Source organism: Cebus imitator, unplaced genomic scaffold (genome assembly GCF_001604975.1).
Source record: "Cebus imitator isolate Cc_AM_T3 unplaced genomic scaffold, Cebus_imitator-1.0 Scaffold647, whole genome shotgun sequence".
NCBI classification, from domain to species: Eukaryota; Metazoa; Chordata; class Mammalia; order Primates; family Cebidae; genus Cebus; species Cebus imitator.
In genome coordinates this window covers 495,347-501,445 of record NW_016107962.1, presented here as the reverse complement: position 1 = coordinate 501,445, position 6,099 = coordinate 495,347, and the positions used below count along the sequence as shown (strand labels likewise).

General features: G+C 46.0%; 1 protein-coding gene across 5 annotated transcripts in view; it reads left to right on the top strand.

The window, feature by feature from the left end:
- The window catches only part of ZNF41 (zinc finger protein 41), a 51,420-nt gene that overhangs the window by 15,069 nt on the left and 30,252 nt on the right, over positions 1-6,099 (top strand). The window contains exon 1 of one of the 5 annotated variants that reach the window (XM_037734628.1): positions 4,673-4,695. The exons of the other annotated variants lie outside the window; for them this stretch is intronic. The gene's annotated coding sequence lies outside the window, so the exon portion shown is untranslated. Of the gene's footprint in view, positions 1-4,672; positions 4,696-6,099 lie in introns of those variants that run through there. 5 annotated transcript variants of the gene reach the window in all.

The window sequence follows — 6,099 nt, the reverse complement described above, 5'->3', positions numbered from 1 at the left end:
TAAGCAAGGATACTTACATTTATAAACTATTTTGTGCTGTTTCCAAAGGAAAGCATAAGTGATCCAGACATATAGGAGGCTATAAAGTGTGACATTCTTTTAGTGACAATTGGAAGTTTTGGGAGAGCAACTGGAAATATGATAATGAGGTTTTTACACTTCCTGCTTCTAAGTTGACACTAGTTGTGACTTTAAGGGCTACTAATAAGGGAATGAACTGTATTGATTTTTTGGGGGGGGAGGTGTGTAGTGTAGCAGGGACAGGGAGTTTTTGGTTTGGAGGGACAAGGTTAATGTTGGGGGTCAGGTAGACTAGGGTGCAGGTACCTGTCTAGTTGGTAGGGAGATAGAAGTAGGTTGTGAATCTGCAGAGGAAGAGGATGCCTGCAGTGTTAATGCAAACAGACAAGCGGATTGAAAGTAGGTGTTTGAGTACATGTAGGTTTCTTGTTTGGAGGGACTTGGTGCAGCTTTAGTAACCTAGAGTGAAGAGGAGAGAGAGAGAGACCCCTTTCAGAAATTTTGTCTGGGGAAGAGGTTTCCATGTTTGAGAGGCAGGAGGGGAGGTAATGCGGAGGGGCTGGGTAAAGGAGTGGTTAGCTTCAGGGGAAACTGAATAATTTACTTGGAGTGAGGTATGGGAAGGGAGATGGGAGATGGGTTGAGTTGAGCCACAGGCAGAGGGAGGGATGGTGCCTACATGTATGTGTCCATTGAAAGAGGTGACACATAAAGGGGCGTGGCCAAGTTTTGTGGTGTGGAAGGTTATGGGACTTTGGGTGGCAAGGTGAGGGCAGTTGTAATTGGCAGTATATGTGGAGAGAAGTTTGGTAGCTCTGTTAGTGAGGGCAGTGGGATAGTTTCTAGTGAGGGTGAGGGCTTTGCCTACAAAGGCAGGCTTTTTGGATGGTGTGTGAGAAGCCAATGGGAATATGGTCCTAGGGCTGAGAAATTGGGATAGCTGAGTAGGCAGTAGAGGAAAGGGAAAAACAGGTCCAGCAACAGGAAGCAAGTGTATCATTGGAGTGCAATAAGAAGCAGTGAGACAGATTGAGAAATTGTTTGAGTCTTGTAGAAGTGAGAAGGGAGAGTAGAGGCAGTGGGGCTGACTGTTAAAAGAGTTAGGACTTTGAGGAAGAATTGGGGTCTTTATTTGGGGGAAGGAGTTGATAGGGGTTGTATGGAGAGGTGGCCTCTTTTAGAAGGTTTATGAGGTGGCTGATAGAGTCCTGTGGATAGTTAAACTTTTTTTTGCAGATGAGCAAGAAATAGGTGAATTAAGACTTTTTTGTGTGGGGGGAATGGGGAGAGTGGAGAGGACTTTTAATATGTGGTGTGTTATGGGGAGAGGCTGTTTCTCTTAGCTGATGTGTAGAGATAGTAGGAGAGTGGAGGCCCCTTGAGAGGAAGCGACAGAGCGTACATGACAGTTTGAGGTTATGTTTTTAGTGTGGTAAGTAGGTGGGGAAAATAGAAATAAGGGCAAAGGAGAAGGGACAGGGTATGCACTGATACGGAAGGACTGGTGAAGAGATGTTAGAATTTTTTTGGTTTGTTCTTGAGGGAAGATGAGTTTTTTTGATATTTGACTATTCACTTTCCCTGGAAGGAGGCTTTTTGTTGTAACAATGAAGATTGTCGGTAGAATACTGGGGTTGGATTGCGGGGTGATGAGGAGGAGAGGGGCAGGGGAACAGGAAAGGGAGGCTATTTTGCTGCCTTGGTGGCCTTTCTGTTCCTTTTTGAGATTTTATCGGATCCTGTTTCGCATCCTCCGCAGTGTATAACTCCCGCCTTAGCTGGGAGGTGTGCAGCTTGGAGGAGTTGGTAAATAAGGGGACTTTTAGTGATGGGGATTCCTACCTAGAATGGGAGCAGGACAGCGAGGCATGAGAAGGAAAAAGTGTGAGAAAATGGTATTAAATAAGGAACAAGTAAGGGGTCTGGTGGCCTGTGGACATGAGATGAGTCTGTCAACCTTCACAACTGAGACCTGTGAGGGATGAGTTGGTCCTGAAAATTCGGGTAAAGCCGAGTAGGTGGCCTTGGTATTGATTACAAAAAGATTGGCTTACCTGCTACTGACAGCATTACCCTGGGCTCCAATACAGTGATGGCAGATGGGGCCGGGGACTCTGGGCCCCGTCAGTCTTCAGCAGCTAAGCTGTGGGAGTGCAGGCGATTCTTTACCTTTTCTCTTGGTGAAGGGGTTGCGGGTTGGAGGTACAGGCTTTTCTGTCTGCCTGTTGAGAGGACAGTCAGACTTCCAGTGGCCTGTGTGCTGGCAGATGGGGCAAGGGCTTTTTGGTGCCCATGGATTGGGACATGCCCACACCCAGTGGCCTTCCTTGCTGCACTTGAAACATGCCCCCAGAGGTGCACTGCTATCAGGTCTTTTGTGCCCCTGGGAGCCATAGCCAGGCTGTTGGGTTGGCGAATGGCTGCTGCGAGAAGCTGGTATTTAGCATGATCTCTTTGGGCCTTGTCTGTTTTACTTTGTTCATCCCTGTTATTGAAGACCTTGAAGGCCAGGTTAGGGAGGTTTTGTTGCGGGGTTTGAGGGCCATTAATGGCCTTTTTAAGTTTGTGTCAGATGTCTGGAGCAGACTGGGAGATAAAATGAGTGTTGAGAATTGTACCTTCTTGAGGGCAGGATTAACACGGGCGTACTTCTGGAGGGCCTCTGTAAGGCAGGAAAGAAACTGGGCAGGATTTTATTTGCCTTTTGGGAAAATGTTCTGAGTTTTTAAAAATTTACAGCTGTATAGGAAGCTTTGTTAAGGCCTGCCGTGAGGCAAGTAATTATGTGGTTACGAAATGCCTTGCCGGGATCTGTAGGCTGATATTTCCAGGCCAGTTCCTTTCAGGGGACAGCAGTTGCCCGCAAGCCACACTCTTTCCTTCTCTTTGGGGAGGAGAGTAGAGGAGAGGATAATATAGAGATTATGCCAGGTAAGTTGGTAAGACTGGGTAAGATGTTTAAATTCTTTGATGTAAGTGTCTGAATTGGAGGAGAAAGACAAAAGGCACTTTTCGATTTGGGAGAGATCAGAGAGAGAGAAGGGGACATGAACGTGGACAATGCCTTCCACCCCCGCCACCTCTCGAAAGGAGAGTAAGGGAGCTGGCCGTAGGGGATACCAGGTCCGAGAGCAGGTGTGGGATGAAGATGGAGAGGAGTCAGAGTCAGAAGCAGGGGGAATGGAGAGGGGAGGGGACAAGGGGAGAGCTGGAGCTGGGGCCTAAGGTGGAGGTTCAGGGTATCCTGGTGGAGGCTCAGGGTGCTGGCAGAGGAGAGGGAAGTCAGCTGGGTCGAAAGAGGACGCATCATCTGCGAGGGCCATGGGAGAGATTGAGTTGGGTTTTGAGCGGGCAAGGAAGATTTGGAAAGTGGAGCAGGACTGACAGAGAGGGGGCGATTGCAGAGGGTAAAGAAAGCCTGAACGTAGGGAACCTCAGACCATTTACCATTGTGGTGGCAGAAATTGTCAAGGTCCCTCCTGGAGAATGTTGAAATTGAAAGTACTATTCTCAGGCCATTGAGAACCATTGTCTAATTTATACTGGGGCCAGGCTGTATTGCAATAGAGAATTAGATTTTTGGGGCCTGATTTCAGACTAAAGGCCAAGGATGTCTAGATTCCGGAGGAGACATCCTAAAGGACGTCTTAGATGGAACGGACTGGCCAGATCCCATGGTAAAAGGCCAGAAGAGGATGAGGCTGCCGAGAAGGAAGACAGGAGACAGCATCCTCTGCCCTTTTTCCTTCACCTAAGACAGTGAATTTGGAACAGTCGCTGTCGAATTAGGTGTCCCCAAGATGACAGGACTGAGGCCCCTGGGGCCCAAAAGGTGTCCTCAGCCTAGTGCTGGGACTTTCAGACAGAAAACAGATGGTTGAGGAACCAGACAGAGGCAAACCTCTATCCAACTTACTGGCCAGGAGGTGATAATTTGGATGGAAATAACCACAGTTGGCAATGGAGGTCTGGGGTTTCCCTCCTGGGTCTGGACGGGGGAGCTAGCCGCAGAGGCAGGGAAAGAGAAAGAGAAAAGCAGCAAGCATCTACTCCCGTCCTGGGTTTCAGCACCAAAATGTGAGGTTGACCGAAAGGATAGAGAGGCAGATGCCAGGTCAGGTTTAGCAAGTTTATTTTAACTTGCCAGGCTGGCTGCCTCACCACAGGCAGTGAAGACAGCAGCCTGACTTAAAGACTATGGGGGATATTTAGGGGGTTTGCAGGTAGCCGGGTACTATTCTAAGAAAAACCACATCTTGGTTCTTAGGAGCTGACATTCTCCTTAATTGGGTCAGCATCCTGATTTCGAGAACCAGGTGCGACCACATCCTGGAACCTAGGTGCCCTATTTATAAGGCTTGAGGCTGTTTTTGTTATGAGCTTGGCTTAGCAGGGGAGAACATGGAGGGGTCTATGGGCTTGCCTTGCTATGACCCTAACAGGCACAACTTGTATATCCATTCTGATGTTGATGGGCATTTACATACTTTTTAGTTTTGAATAAAGCTACTGTGAACATTATCCTACCTTTTTTTTTTTTTTTTTTTTTTTTGAGGAGTCTCACTCTGTTGCCCAGGCTGGAGTGCAGTGGAATGATCTCGGCTCACCATAACCTCTTCCTCCTGGGTTCAAGGGATTCTCCTGCCTCAGCCTCCCAAGTAGCTGGGACTACAGGTACATGCCACCATGCCTGGCTAATTTTTGTATTTTTCGTAGAGACGGGGTTTCACTATGTTGGCCAGGCTGGTCTCGAACCCTTGACCACGTGATCCACCCATCTTGTCCTCCCAAAGTGCTAGGATTAGACATGTGAGGCACCATGCCTGGCCTCTATCATATCTTTTAGCAAACATATATTCGTATTTATCTTGAGTGAGAGAGAACTGGAGTCAAATAGCAGGGTCATAGGGTATTGCATGTATTCACCATTAATGGGTACTACCAAACAGTTTTCCAAAGTGTATATACTAGTTTATGCTCCTAACAAGCAATCTGTGAGTTTTGGCTGCTCCACATCCTTGCCCACTCTTGTTTATTTCCTATCTTTTTCATTTGGCCGTTTCTGATGGGATTATCTTATTGTAGATATGGAGGATTATGTTGAGGATTATCTTGTTGTAGTTTAACTTCCATTTCCTTGCTAACTGGTGAAGTCGAGCATCTTTTTATAAGCTTATTTGTTATTTGGATATTTTTTGTGAAATGCCTATTCCTTTTGCTCTTTTTCTATTGCTCTTATTGATTTCTAGACATTCTTGATATATTTGAGATATTAATCATTTGTCAAATACAGGTATTACAGTTACCTTCTCCCACTGTAGGATTTGCCTTTATATTTTTAATTTTATCTTCTGATAAACACAAGTCCTTAATTTTAATATGGTCCAATTTAGGTATCCTTTATTCTACCAGATATCAGGACTTAATATGAAGCACATTTAATTAAGACTGTAACACTGGTCCAAGAATAGACAAATAAACCAATGGAAATACAGAGTTCAGGAATGGACCCCCACATATATGGTCACAAGGATATACTACAGAGCAGTGGAGAAAGGATAGTCTTTTCTTTTTTTCTTTTGGAGACAAAGTCTCACTCTATTCTCCCAGGCTGGAGTACAATGGCAAGATCTCAGCTCACTGCAACCTCCACCTCCTGGGTTCAAGCAATTCTCCTGCCTCAGCCTCCTCAGTAGCTGGGATTACAGGTGCCTGCCACCACACCCAGCTAATTTTTGTATTTTTAGTAGAGATAGGGTTTTGTCATGTTAGCCAGGCTGGTCTTGAACTCCTAAGCTCAGGTGGTCCACCCACCTTGGTCTCCCAAAGTGCTGAGATTACGGATGTGAGCCGCTGGTCCCAGCCATAGGTAGACTTTTCAATAAATGGTGCTGGATCATCTTGCTTCCATATGAAAGAAATGAATCTTGACTCCAACACATATTACATGCTAAAATCCTTCCCAGATGGACTGTGTTTCTAAATGTGAAAGCTAAAACAGCAAAACTTTTACATGACCCTGAGGTAGACGAAGGTTTCCTAACAAGACATAATGTATACCAACCATAAAGGAAAGAA